Source organism: Enoplosus armatus, chromosome 14, assembly GCF_043641665.1.
Source record: "Enoplosus armatus isolate fEnoArm2 chromosome 14, fEnoArm2.hap1, whole genome shotgun sequence".
NCBI classification, from domain to species: domain Eukaryota; kingdom Metazoa; phylum Chordata; class Actinopteri; order Centrarchiformes; family Enoplosidae; genus Enoplosus; species Enoplosus armatus.
In genome coordinates this window covers 6170550-6186367 of record NC_092193.1, presented here as the reverse complement: position 1 = coordinate 6186367, position 15818 = coordinate 6170550, and the positions used below count along the sequence as shown (strand labels likewise).

General features: G+C 39.9%; 1 protein-coding gene across 1 annotated transcript in view; it reads right to left on the bottom strand.

Annotated features, from left to right (window-relative positions):
- Window positions 1-15382, bottom strand: part of ankrd12 (ankyrin repeat domain 12) — a 33246-nt gene extending 17864 nt beyond the window's left edge. Inside the window, exon 1 of the mRNA XM_070918591.1 lies at window positions 15259-15382. The gene's annotated coding sequence lies outside the window, so the exon portion shown is untranslated. The remainder of the gene's footprint in view (window positions 1-15258) is intronic.
- Window positions 15383-15818: the final 436 nt, after the last annotated feature.

The window sequence follows — 15818 nt, the reverse complement described above, 5'->3', positions numbered from 1 at the left end:
TCTTGAAACTTTCAGGGTTTTTAATCAGATGATTTCTTTTTTTCTTTTAGCCTTCTTTATGAAGTCAAAATCAGTATGCAATTGATCAGCCCCGTCATCCACAGCTTTTGTGTTTCTGTGGGTCAGTAAACATGTAAGGGGTCTAAACTGACAGGACAACAGCCACAATGTCCAAATGACAAACCTCATTGCTAAACCAATATCAGTGAAGTGTCCTTCAGTAGTAAGCCTGTAATCAACAATCATTTCCCAAGTCCAAGGTGGCATCTTCGTATGTTTTGTTTTGTCTGATCAGACGTCCAAAATTCAAAGACACTCAATTAAATATAATTTAAAAGAAAGCAGCACATTTCCACATTTAAGAAGCTGGAACCATCAAATATTAAGCTTTTTTGCTAAACTTTTTTAAAAACATATCAATCTCACGACCTGTTTCACCTTGCCAGGTCTCCAGAAACATCCGGCGTACATGTACAGTTTTTATCTACGTAGGCATCCTGTCGTTTAGGTGTTTGTGGCTACGGCAGGGACTGCAAAACAATTATCATGTGAGGTTAAGCTACACACCACACTATCTTATGTGCAGCACATGTACAGTTAGTAAGAGGTTTGCTATGCTAACCAACCTAAGATGTAAACTATGCCTGGAAAAAACACAAACATAAGTGGTTGCTTTTCAATTACAACTAAGGCAGAAAGGCTCAAAAGGACAGAAGTAGTGTTGCAAGCAGTCACTGATCTAAAATGTGGAGCTCATAACTTGATAATCAAACACGATCGTCCTATAAACAGCACAGAGCCAACAGTGACACACTACACTGCCATGACAATACAATGGATCCATGCATATATATATATATAAAAAACAGAATCAAAAACATACAACCACTGCAGCTAAATGGATCATAACAGACTGCAGGCCTTCAATCACAAGATGTCACCAAGATAACAAGCACGCTCTGCTTTTCATACACATCACCTGCACATGCAACAATTATGTGGCGTATCGAGGATTTATGTGAAAGCCACAAGTCTTAGAAGTTTAAGCAGCAAAAGCACTTTAAGACAGAGGCATTAACAGAGCGACCGTTCTGCTGCACACAAAAGAGCAGGAAACTGCTGTTGTTGGGGGTTGACATTTATAAATATACGTACTGCCTTACTACTCAGATTTGTAATATATAAGTTTTTGATAAAGTGTATGGTTTTTTTAGAGCTGAAATGATTAGTCCATCAATTGATTAGTCGATCAACAGAAAATAAGCAACTATTTTCATAAGTGATGATGTCTTTTATGGCAAAAACTCCAAACTTTCTCCCATTTCCAGTTTCTTAAATTGTGAGGATTTGCCGATTGTCTCTGCTTTATATCAATCTAAACTAAATAGCTTGGAGGTTTGGACTGTTAGTTGGGTGAAAGTGATTTGAAGAGGTCACCTTGAGCTTTTCTGATAATTTATTGAACAAAATTAATCAAGAAAAAAAACATAAGCTGTAATTAATCTATTAAGAAAATAAGTTAGTTGAGTGTTTTTTCATGTAATTTTATTCTGTGTGACTAAATATGCAATCAATCATCATTAATCAAGTTTTTGGGATTAAAACATATAAAACAAATGTAATCTTTATTAGACAGCAGGGCACATTCAAACAGTTGCACATGTCATTAGCTTTGCCAGACTGAAACTTGCTTGTTTTCAGCACTAAATTATAATTACAAATAAGAAGACTACACTACTCAAAAGGAATCCAACATTTTGTTTCTTCAGATACCTTTACAACCTCTGCTGATCCTGAGTAATAGCACAATGTTGACAGGTATCGTTTTTTCCAACACACAGCCCTGCTGCTCAGCCGAGGCCAGTGAGAGGCCCATCATTAGTCAGCAGATAGCCAGTATGCAGCAGCACCGTCATTCAGGCGGCTGAAAGGGAGAATTGAGTAGCCCACGGTGAACACGTTGGTGTAAAGAGGCCAGTGTATCGAGGGTATTAAAGCGGTATGGACAGTCCGGGACCAGACCAGAAAACAAACGCTGACAGGACTCCAATCTGGCCCAGAGACGAGGCGAGGAGGGTGTGACTATAATTACAGAGGTATTTGGGAACTCGCCAGTTTGGCATTCGCATTCGCTGCATTTCATGAGCAGCTCAGGGCTGCATAAGCCCCTGCAAGCTCTGCCATTAACCTTGGGCTGTTTCAAGTCTAGATCTAACCCTGCCTTGATAACTACTACAGTTCACAGAGACTAAAGCTGAGATTAGTTTGACATGGGATCCCATACAGTGAAAACACTGATAGCAACAATTACCTAACCCGCTTAAATCCAATAAAATAGACTATCAAAACTGCAAAATCACGACTGCAAAAGAGTGAAAGGCGTACTACAGAGAGATGTGACACGAGAGACACTCTGGTTGGCTGGTTCCCTTGGCCTCAACAACATCAGCGATGTGGTAAATAATTCAGCTGCCACGGAGAAGACACTGACGAGACAAAACAAAATATACCAGTGCTGCAACTGATTATTTTCATTATTGATTCTTCTGACAATTATTTTCTCAACTAAACATTTTGTCTATAAAATGTCAGAAAAGAGTGAAAATTATAATTTCCCAGAGCCCAAGGTGACACCTTCAAACCTCTTATTTTATCCAAAGATATAGAGATACCCAAAGATATTCAGTTTACAATGAAATAAAAACAGGGAAAAGCAGCAAACCTCTACACTAGAGAGAAAGAAACATTTTTGCTTTAAAAAATTGACTGAAACAATTAATCTATTATCCGAATAGTTTGATACATTTTCTGTCAATCGACTGATCGATTAACAGTAGACCTGAAACAATTCCCAAATTCCTTAGTTCAGGTTTCTCAATTGCAAGAATTTTCTGCTTTTCTTTGTCTTTTGTGATAGTTAATAAATATATTTGGGTTTTATACAGTTGATTGGACAAAACAAGACATTTAAAAAGAAGCCACATAGGGCTTTAGGAAAATGTATTTTCTCATGTTTTGAAGACCAAACAATTAACAGATAATCGAGAAAATGATCAACGGATTAAATCGATAATTAAAATAATCATTACTTGCAGCACTAATTAATAGACTAATAGTTCCAGCTGTGATATAAACATCCTTCTGTGCAGGTCACTGATATCATGTGCTGTAGGCTCTGTTTGCTATGCAGCCACATTATTGTAACAGCTTTAGTGGATGACCAAAATATGATGGCCACAAGGCCTTGAGGTCAATTTACTTTTCAGATTATGTGAATTATAAATATAACACAGTTTCTAAATTATCCTCTTTAAGCCTGAACATGACAGCCCACTTGTAATGAAAAATATGGGTCTGAATTTTTCAAAATCTAAATGTGAACTTGCCCTGACTGAACTAAGTCAGTGAAATCCCAAGTTAAGTGTGCTGGCTGCAGCGCTGGTCCTTCTGAGAAGCAGATGTCTCTGTATTTATTTATAACCTGGTGTTCCTGTACTTTAACTCCACTGGTTCCTGACTAACAACAATAACAACCTGTCGTGCTGCAGCATGTCGGCCCTGACAGCAGAGCGACTGCTTCAGTGTGTGTCCTTGCGCAAGTGTAGCGGTTTGAGGAGTTGGTGCGGAGATGTGTGCTGGGGGGGGTGGTGAAGAGTGTGCTGGTGTAGCTGGGATAGATGAAGAGCACACACAGTACGGTAACCTGATCCACAGACTGCAGGATGGGACAGGGAGGGAAGAGGGCTAAGAATAGCACTGAGCCTGACACACAGCGCAGAGTACGCCACCACCACCACCACCACCACCAGCAGCAGCAGCAGCAGCAGCAGCAGCAGCAGCAGCAGCAGCAGCAGCAGAAACAGCAGCAGCAGCAGCAACATTACTCCACTACAGCTTCCAGAGTACTGCCTGCTGTGCGCTCTCACACACACCATGTGGAAAATGCATGTGATTTTCCCCTGGTCTCCCATGTGGCTGCACTTACGGCTGCACACACAAAGAAACGTACTGGAAAACAAGCTCTGAATGTATCACCGTCTTTGAAATGTTATACAGCGGTAGAAATAATCATTAGGAAGAATAGTTGAAATCTACATTGAAGCTGGAGTCCATTTTTTTCTCCTACAATAGGAGGCAGGCAAATGCTCTAACGCACTCAAGGAGACGCACTACGCTTGCTGCGACAGTAAACAGCCGGTCACGTGGTTGTGGTCCTGTATGCCATCAGGCTAAATGATGGGGGAGGTCTCTCTCAGCTGCGCATCCACTCCCCGCCTTCGTCTCCTCCTCCTCCTCCTCCTCGTCCTCCTCCGACTCCCTAATGAGTAGCAGGACAAAGCCAGGCGCAAACGCCCGATTACTGAGACTACAGGAGAGGAGCAAAAGAGGCAACAATACCCAGCAAAGAGCCAGCCATCCTTAACATGATCACACACATAGACTAACAGCATATGTTCTGACATTATTAACCAATTTATGTGCCTGCAATATAGTAATACCTCACACTGTACATGCCAAATCTGTTATGTGCCCTAGAAATGTCCAGTCCAATTATTTTCCTGTTGACAAAACAAAGGAAAATCCTATTCTTCAACATGTTAGTAATCATAAAAAAAACATGGATTTATTATTCATTCAGTTGATCTATCATGTAACACTATAAAACATCTGCTGTTTGAGTTTATTCTTAATGTCTTTATAGTCTGAACAATGGGTTTGTGGCTGTCATACCAAGTAAGAAATTTTAAAACGTGAAATTACAGATCTGGTAACTTGTAGTGTTTTTAGGAAAACATTAATTTTATAAAAGAATACTGGATTAATTACTGGTGAAAATAGTTAGTTCCAGCAATAACCCTGTAGTAATATGTAGGGCAGGCCAGTTATTGCACTGTGCATGGCATGTACCCGATTACACGAGTGAAGTGATCACAATACCTGCAAATTACTTAAAAAAATTAACAAAAATAAACATACATAAGCCTGACCTATTTGTGTTATTTAGCCACATTCATGCAATCATTCTGCCTAAACTGTCACCAAATTCAAAAAGCATAAAATTACATGCACAAAATCAGTGTAGCTTCCCTCCTCCCGTCGTCTGAACTGAAGGCATATTTCGACATGGACAAACAAACAGCAAGTGACACTGGATGCCTCAAGGCGTCCGTTCACCTCTCACTACCCTAACCCCCAGACAGACCAAACACGCCTCCTACAACCAGAGTGTCTGGCCTTCGTTCCAGTGGTTGTTTGGTTGCATAAATGAGCCAGCCATGTTCCTGGGAAGAGGTGGAGAGCTCTGGTTCAACCTCTCCCACATGGGAAAAGTGTGGGCTACCGTTGCCAAAAGTGGTGAGTAAATGTATGAACAGGCACAAGTCAACTGCTGCCAAAACTTCACAGACGCTGTTACATTTTATAAAAAAGGTGCCAGCCACCCTTACAGATTAAGATGTTGCCATTTGGTGGTCAATAGTAAACCGCCTGGTAAAACTGTCAAAATAGTCATTTCTGTTGTCGCTCAAGTGGACCAAATGGTTACTTTCTGCCCAATCTACAGTACAACAAGCATACTCTTCAATTTAACTAAGGACGAATCATGTTAGTTTGGCAAAAATACTTTCAGGACACCAAATTTTGTGGCTTAATTCATAATAATCCAAGCATTAAGCTGTTGTAAGACCCAGACATAATGTACTTTATGTGTCCTGAATGTGTATTCTTATGTAAGATTGAGTGCTGAACTGTTTCGCAGCCTTATCCATCACTTAAAAGCTTCCATAAAAACAGGAATAGCCCTAAATTTACAAGGGAGAGGCTCTGGGCATGGCTCACACACAAATCAAAAGCCTCATAAAATAGCCTAATGTTTGCATGAGAGAGGCGTAAATAGGGTTAACTTTACTGGCAAGAGAATAAGGCTCAGCCCACTGAAACACGCCCATTAAATTGGTCCGAGAGAGCCTGAGAGCCTTAAGAAGCCTACCGCCACTGCTCTGAATGTAGGTTAACGATCAGATACTCAAGCAGCAGACAAGAACAATGAAGCCTTTACTGCCGATTATGGGTTAAAAAGGAGGGGAGAGGGAATGGGGGAGGGATTAGAGCAAAGGTTAGGACCTATTCGTGGGTCAAGCTCACATGACTGAACTAAACACTGGAGAACTGTTGCTGCTCAACTGACAAGGAAACTTCAATATCAACAGCTGAAATGGAGATTGAAAACCTAAATTCAAAATTCACAAATGGCCATGAACAGCATACTTATTTCATCTAAACAAAAAGTTCAATTTCTTAAAGACTGGTCACTTCTCAACTCACGGGGTGACAAGAAGACAAGCAAATAAAACACGATGTATTAACTGAAAACAGTGATTTCAGATCTTTTGCACCAAGCGAATGAATAAAATTGCTTTGTCATCTTTGTCACTGAACCCATCTACACGACTATAAAACAAAACACATCCCCAACAAGGTCTCACAAGCACAAGGAATGCACATCTATTGGGATCCATATGAGCAACTAGCAGGCCTCAGTCTGAAAAATAAACCATGAGGGAAATGCCCTGTCACTTTTCATTATGACAGTCAAGACATGACTCCATCTACACCTGCCACATCCTATTAGGCTTGATGAGATGTCGATCCGATCACAGGCTCGACACATGGCTGCCCGAGCTGTGCCAAAACCACAGCTTTGCAGTACCAGAGTAAGCCTCGGCGAGGCCAGCATGCAAAGGTTGACACAGCATCTCCATCTTCAGACTGGGACGAACATACAGACTACTGAGCAAACAAAGTCTTTGATCAACACTCTTGCAGCATGAAGATTAGCAGCAGTTTCATATCAGTGTCTTCACCACTGGGCTTTTAAGATGGTGCAGATAAAGAAGTCATACTGTTTACAGAACACACTCAGCAGGTTAACCACAACTACTTTATTGTGCCCATTAATACTGAACAAGTCAACACACAGGTTGAACTTCTCCCTACAGTCCTACAGATACAGTCAAAGAGGCAAATTTAACACTTAAGTCCTGTGAATATTTGCTTGAGCCTTTACCTGACTTTCGCCATTTTACAGTACCTGCATTTTAAACATGAGACCTTGGGCATCATTTATTCCAACTGCTATCAATAATCTTAACACATACATAAAGTATTACAGAATGTGGAAAGCTGGTCCAAGTACCTCACATTTTAACACTCAAGTGCACTCACAAAGTGTATAATGACACAATAAACACCACTTCAGATACGAAGGTAACCTCCTACTTTATTGTGATTTCAGATTCAGAGAGATACAGAGGTGGTTGGTATGGACATAAAATAACCTTTCCAAGTATTCTAACCCTGGTATAAATATATGGCCAAAAACAATAAAACTGTTCACTGCTACACAGCTGCAGTCATGACACAAATAACAAATTGTTAAGTTAAACATAGCCACTATGAGCTAACTCACTTAAGGTTGGAAGAGGCCAAAAAGAGAGGTATGTTCTTATCTGGAAATGAGAAAACGTAGGTTGTGAAACAATTACTCTTACGTTATACATTAAGACATAGTCAATGATACCAAATGATGTTTCATCATCCTGTTAATACTAATATCATACAATCTTCACTTAAGGTGTTGTCATCTTTTTCAACCGCTGCTTTTTGTACTGCAATGACAGTGAAACTACTGCTTAAGAATGTTTTTAAGCTAGCTGAGATCTGTGAACACTATCCACAAAACAGAGTCTTTTTAACTCCTTTCTCTCTGAACTTGACAATGTTGATGAGTTCTGTATTCATTATATTCAACATTAGTCATTATGTTGTGCAAATTTGAACCTAACACGTCTAATTGTAAACATACTCGCGGTCCTCTAAAAACTGTATAATAATAATAATAATAATAATATGAACAAGGCACTGTATACGTGAATACACTGTGAACAAATTAAACACACAATTCTTATTAAAGAAAAACACTTTGAAGCTGCCTGGTGTATGAATTGTGCTACGTGAATAAATTTGCCTTGCCTTGTACATCTTAACATAATAACATTTCAGTGAACAAAACATAATGCTGTAATGTCAAATGTCAAACTCTGTTGTCCTAAAGACACTGAGCCTAAAAGCAACCAATTTAAAATCTATTCTTAACAAGTTTAACTTTCATGAAAGCAGGCATTTTGTTAAAGCACACTAAATGTCGCTTTCTTGATAGTGACTGATCTGAAAACTATTCATAGATGTGGTCGTGCTGTTTTTAGCTCCAGTTTAAGCCCATATAAATGGAAACAAGCACAGACATGCATAGTACTGAAGCAGCATGAAAAGTAAACCAGACCACTGTCAATGATTAACCAAATTTGACCACATTTCCAAAAAAAAAAGTAAAGGAGGTCAGAGCTATACTATGTTTAATTCCACACAGAAAGAGAGGTGCAACAAATCCAAATCAAAAGACATCCTGTGAATGAAATACTCATTAACCTATTTTGCAGCAGGAGGGTCCTTGGCCCTCAGAAAGCATGGTCACTGTAAGAGCCAGAGTAAACAGGATATGACTGCTTTCTTAGGCATCAGTTAAGTGAAGGCAGCCAAGCAATGAAGAAAGCAAACCACACACACATTGTCAAATTGTCCTTTCCCCCACTAAACTATCAACGCACACTTTTATCTCTCTCCCTCCTCATTCATGAAAAGGAAACTTTAAGGGCTCATTAATAATTAAAAACCTACAATGTTGTAATATCACAACCCAGCTTTTCCATCCTCCTCCTTTTCCGCATTGTCATGCTGTATTCTCCTGTAGGAAGGTCACAGGCTTTCAAATTATCTGTCTTTAAAAGCACATGGTGGATTATCAAGGCAACATCAGCCGTTACACACCGAGATACCGCACTCAAAGTACCAAACAAAAACAACGCTCTGCACACATTCAGCTGCTGGCAAAGGCTAGCACATGTTGTGTAATCAGGACGCTCCACCCTCCTCACACAAAAGATAGACACACACACACACGCGCGCGCACACACACGCGCACACTTGCTGGGCCTCTCGAAGACGCAGAAACACGGCTGATGGAGCCAACTGCAGATGGGCTCAGGCCTGGCTAGGGGCACTTCATATCATAAACGGCACTAGTGCTTTCACAGTCTTGTTTGAACTGCTACACAATAAATGTGGTCTACAGCTTGAAGCGAAAGTGATACGGAGCAGAATTTTAAGCTGCCCTGGAATAGAGGAAACAGATCATTTCTGCCTTTGGCTCTCTGTTTGTGGGATTTTTTAAATTTATTACAACCTTTCCAAATGCTGCACTAACTTTGAACATGACCAAGTTAGAAGGATTTCTAGACAAACACCTGAACCATTAGCTACACAGGCCACAGTAACATGGAAGGGGTCTTCACTTTGCTGAGGGGCAAGAAGAGCAAAACAAAAAACTCTGACCGTTGTTAGGGGGGTTTCCGTGAAGATACTACCCTGGTGATATTGCTCAAAACAAAAAAAGAGGAACCGCACAGTATTATGCGTTATACTATATTGTAGTATTATGTAAAAGGTCAATACTTTCATAGCTTTATTACATCCAGAACTGATAACAGGCATGTGTTGCTGGTGAAGGATTAGACCTAGAAGACAAAATATAAATCCAAACATCTCATAGACAGCTAGACTAAGCCTCTCATGTCTTTAGTACGAAGAGAAGCACCTTTTGTAGTCATTCTGACTCCTCTTATGGTTCACATGAAAAAAGACCAAACATTCAGCGAGCTGAGGCTCATACTGGAGGACTTTCGTTTGTCTGTCATTACAAACCTTAATTTGTGTTATTGACCATCTTTTTTCACCTGATATGCATTTATACCCCATCACCCCTACCTCAATGTGAAGGTCACATTCCTGCCCTGCCATCTCTTATTCTCCTTTTTTAAAAATGACCTTATACATCGGTCTGTTTAGGTACGCTACAAATTATAAAAAGGTGTTTAAACTGGTGTCATGTTGGACACAAAAGCAAATTAATGAAAATAAAAAATAAGATAGCAAAGCATGTGGTGTCTTATCCATCCAGAAAACTAAAAAACAAATAAATCCCGATGAAAAAGACACACCTCCTCAAGCAGTACACTAGGGGATACAGTATGCCCTTACATAATTGTTCCTGCTTTACAGCACCTTGGTCAATATCCTATTCTCTAGCTAAGAGGCTTAAAGTCTGTCTGGAAAGGCTATAGTAGCCACGGTATGGTTACACATACAGTAGGTTCTTTCAGTGTCAGTGTTTACCAAGCCAGGAAATCTTGAAAAGGTTCAGAAATAATTTGTCATTTAAGTGAGAATGTAAAGAGGTTGTGTTCAGGGTACATACTTAACATCAAACTGTCCATTGTGTGCCTCTTGAGGTTGTTTTTCTTAAGATGCGCCTGCATTGCTTTTTCACCCTCTCTCTGCTTGTATCAACATTTGCCTGAACTGCACATGTAAAATTGGTGTGACTGCAGACCCTCCCTCATCCGATTTTCATGATCTGGCAGAAATTTGGGGAAAATCTGATTTTTGTGCATCCAGACCCGTCACTCAATGCATCCGGGTGAGATCAGAGGATGAATGCTGGCATTGGATGTTGCCAAGACAGACGGAGAAAATAACATTTCAAACTAAAATACTTTTACTATGTCAAACACAAATAGAATGCTCTCAAAATTACTTTAATTACTAATCTCTGTGACGCTGTAACCTGCAAATAGTCAATTTTTACTTGGTAAATGATTACTTTGAATTGACTGATTTTCTGTAGAACAAACTAATTAATGAATTATTAATTTGTGCACTGCACCACAGACTATACGACATCATACCACTTCATAACTTAAAGAAACGTGAATAGTTAGATAGCAAGAAGAAACCCAGACCTGGAGCAACTTGATTTTGGAGGAGAACATGTCACGGCAGAGTAGCTGGTTAACTTTCTATATATATTAAAATCTCGATTTCGATCATGCATCGATGCAATCTCGTTTGTATATGACAATTACAGTGCATTAGCGTTAGTGGGATGATCCTTCCATCAAACCAAATGCTCTTAATTCTCTCCAAGTTGCACCAACAAATGACAAGACTGTGTTACGCCAATGCGAGACTGTGCAAAGGCACTGTGGGTAAGCAATAAAAACAAATCTAATGTCTGTGGGAAAGAAGGATGGGTAATAGTGAAAGAAAAAGCTTTGGAGGAGCAACAAGAAGATCAAAATGAGTCAGTCAAGGAAACCCTCCTAGAAATTACAAGGAAGAGGAAATTAACATATTCAACACCAGTTCTGTGAATGACAACATAATGCACTCTCACAGAACTGGTCATATTCGTCAGTCAAGGTCAACCAATATTTGGCCAATCGCTGTTGTTAAATTCACCCGATACATGTGGTGCGCATACAGATTTAATGGTGGTGTTGGCCATGACAGTCAACGGCACACACTTTGAAAGCAATGTTTTTGCAGTAGTTTCAGCACCACATGGCAGTGCTTGTTGTAATGTCACTTTAAAATACAATATGATAAAGTTATCAAGGCCATTAAAACGGCACAGAGTCACCTGTTGGAGTTTGGAGGAGAAAAATTAATTGTGTCCGTGATGACAGACAGTGGCAGCCTCCCAAATTAACTGGACAAGGCTTCAATGCTTTGGGCACAGCCTCCAACTGGCTCTCGGTGAGCTGTGTATTCCAAATCATCAATTTCAAGTGGTTGCCATAAAAAAGTGAGCAATGTTTTTAACCACACGCACAGTACAAAAGCTGGAAGGTATGGTTTCGCTAAAAGAAGAACAAACAACTGCACTTTGATGATTTGTTGATAAGAAAATGATGTTTGCCGTACTTCCGACAGGACGCTCAGCGCTACGTCACACGTTTCAATGTTCCGATTGGTTACAGGTCTATCCAATAGCGTCCAAAAGCATTTTGGTCTGCGCTATTGATATTGCCCCTTGGAAATGAACTGAACTGATTCACAATTGCTAAGTGGTCTGGCAATGCCTGGCTGGCTAAGAGTTTGATTAATCTGCAACAAAGAGAGAAGAAAAGCTTATACATACATAAGGTGTAAGACGTATCACAATAATAGTGGGACTTAAGAGTGAAATATACCCCTAAAAATACAAAATGAAGTAGGAATTAATGCCATACTGTTTTTCACTGCATTCAGAAGAGGTTTCACTTCCCCAGAGGTTTATATTGAGGAATACAGATGCAGCCTTTTCAACACACAAGGCAAAATAAACACATGCGCCGTCATTTCAATGTCTAACACCTCTAAGCTGGCAAAAGATTGAACTGTCAGAAAGCACAACATTTCAGAGTGACTGCAGAAAATAAAAGGATATACCTCAGCCCCAATGACGCAACAAAGAGGCACTGCAGTCCTGATGCCAGAGTGGCCATAACGCTTTGCGAGAAACTGTATGGTGATATATTGCAATGTGTCTTAACCCTATTCTCACTTAACAGCCATTAACTCTCAGCCAAATCACCATCTGATGCATCCTCACTTGCCAAGTACACTTGTAGGATCTTTATCCATTCTCATGTCCTTCTTGTTTTGGACCTGCAGTTGGGTATTGAGATATTAGTACAAACCCACCGTGGACACTAAAAGAATATAAACAAAAAACATGTTTGGCAAAGTGAATCTGATTACACTGGCACATTAACAAAAAGCTTGCTAATCCCACCACATACAATCAACTACAAACTGGCTATGCAGACCATAAACAATGACAGCAGACACCATGCTTACACCTGACCTGATACACTATTATGATAATGAAAAGAATGATATTCATAGTCTCTATAGTCTCTGCACTACCAGGGCTATGACTAGCAACATTTGTGTTTATTGTAGGACCTCTATAAAAAGACATCAAAATTATCACTTTAACATATATTATGTATTACTATGTCATAAATTAAATTAAAATTGGGAACACATAAATTGAAGCTTTGATCTCCTTGAATATCGGAATTCCTAAAACGTTTAAAAAATAGTAAATAAATATCAAATTAACAAGATTCATTCTAAAGCACTTTGTAATTATAGCACCAGGGCATTTCCAAGTCATCAAGGACTAAACTAGACAGGTAGTAAGTCCTGTGCTTTAGATTAGTAATGTGAAAATGTGGTGTGTCAAGACTGAAAGTGTGCAGGTTGTCATTCAATCCTCAGTACATTACCAAAGGCATTTGTATCGATCAGTTCCACCTCTCTGATTTAAGGTGAGAATGAGTGAAATGACTCCGTCTTCCATGGTACTTTGTTGGACAACCCTGCCATACAACTTTATAAATTAGTTTATGTAAAACCATGTGAGAATATGTGGTGACTAATTAGACAAAACACACAGACTGATGCCACCACCCAATCCAGCCCCAATGTACAAGGTGAATTTAACGATAGCAAATGGTCAAATATTGGTTGGCATTGACGAGTGTCAATTTTGGAGGCATCTAGTATATCTGTTGTATTCAAACACATCCTGTGGCTCTAATAATGCCTTTAGTGACTGGTCAAATATTAATTTTACATAAATTCTAATAAAGGTTATATTTTTGATTGATGTCAAGTTTGTTCTCTTGAGATCATTGAGGTAATGAAATAACCATTTAGCAGTCATGGCATGTTTTCCTATGTATTATTAACATAAGTCTTTTTCTTCTTGAGCGCAATTGTTTTGTGTTCACAGGTAGTGCTGAGCAACAGACAGGCAAACTGTTCTCTTGTGATCACAAAAGGAAAAAACGTTGTAAAAGTTAATCAGAAAATAATTATTTTGTAAATACAAGAAAATATTACTTCTTTTTTCCTGACAATACAGGCATGGTATTACACTTTTAGGCTTTCTCTATCCATGTCTTACACAAGACATGAAATATATTTCATATCTGGCAAATGCTGCTGTATTTAGAGTCCTAGGTGAATAAAGTGTTTATGCTGTTAGAATAATCTATCTTTTCTGTTTTCCTTTCAATTATTATATTGTTGCTGTATTCATATTTATGTCAAATGTATTACAGCTCCACATAACTCCCCTTCCTTATATTAACAGTACACGGATATACACGTATGACATTAATAGCATTTCAAATACTGGCAATTTTTCTTATTTTTCTGGCAATACAACGATCTGGTACTGCTTGTGGTGTATGGGAGGTCTTTATAAGCTTAATTTAAGCATGCACAAAAGTTCCGTCTCTACAAAACAGCTCTTTAACTTTAGGTATTTTAAATTTAAGGTTGACGTTTTGTTGGTTCAGAGCGGTCGTTGCAGGAACAGCCATCTAAAAACAGGCAGCTTTTGTATCAGGCAACACACCCCCAAGATGTCACAGTCACTGGCTGGGAGGCGCAAGCTCCTGGTTATTCAAGCTATGCTACTTCCTTGTATGAATTAGCAAATCATAACTATATTTTGCGCTAGATTTGATAGCTATTATCACTACAACTGTGCTGGGTGTAAATAAACGGTGGCATTGGCGAGATCATTGCAGACAACACCACCCATCTCACGGTAATGTCGCTGGTGCTTTGCCTTCAATGCACAGCCAGCAATATGTTGCTGAGCGCTAAAAATGTTCAACTTGCATATGGTTAGTAAACACAACGAGCTACGGTATCGTTGACGTTATGTCCTGAAATGCGTTGCACAAGTAAATATATTGTGTAATGCCACTCTGCGGCCAACATAAATAATATTCAAGTTCGCGTTTCAGGTTTTAATGACAATATTCAACACGAGAGCACAGCAGAGCCTGAGACAAAAGCCCACTGCAGCCCCTTCACTGCCCTCACAACGTTCCCCCTCCCCAGCGCTTAATCTAGCTAGCTAGCAACCTCTTCAAGCCCTACACAGCCTCGCTGGCTGGCTGACTGGGGCTAACCCAGCTCGCTCTGTTTCGCCCCGACATTTTCCTATCGCCTTTCTGTACTCTCGCTTCAAAAAGGGAGCGGGTTATAAAAAGCAGATACGGGTGAAATTTCAGTTAGCGAAGAGAGAGCACTCAATGTGAGTAACGCACGTGGCACACAACTATACCAAGCCCACGCAGACACATAACATTCCATTTTCGCACGCAGTTTACTTCACGTTAGCTTAACGTTAGCTTGCTCGCTGTAGAACTTAGCCAGATGGCTAACGTTGACTAGGATTTCTACCCCTTATGATACGCGGCAATGAAACAACAAACCTTGTTTTGCGCTTACCTTTACACTGGCTTACGCGTTCCCACCGACTCATTCAGGTTCAGCTATATGTGAATATTGCGCAATATAAACAGTTATTTCCTAAATATTGGACGTTAACCGTAGCCTACGGCTGTGTGACGTTCATCGCTGGTTTTGAAAACAACCCAGCCGTTCGTCGCCCGTCCTCTCGGAGAAAAGCCTGGCAAAACATGCAAGCGTCGTTCTCATTGGTCGAGAGGAGTCATGTGACCGCTTGAGCCCCACCGAGCTTATAAGGTCTCCGTCTGCTGGATAGACTGAGATGGGTATGTGTCAAACGATTTAACTCTTATTTTATCCATGCCGAGAGTAAATACGCACCTTTAATGTTAAGATAGTTATCTTTGCTGTCACGTTGTGTCAGCTAGTGGCGTTTATAACGTCTGTTGATGGCTATTAGCGTGTGAATTTTGACTGAAAGGACTGGAGAGGGAGAACAGTAATGGGCACTTGACGTCATCTTTTCCGCTGCTGTGTTGCGGGCAGTGGGAACTTTCTCGAAGATCACGGCTGAGGTTAACAATGGAATGGCGGCTCCT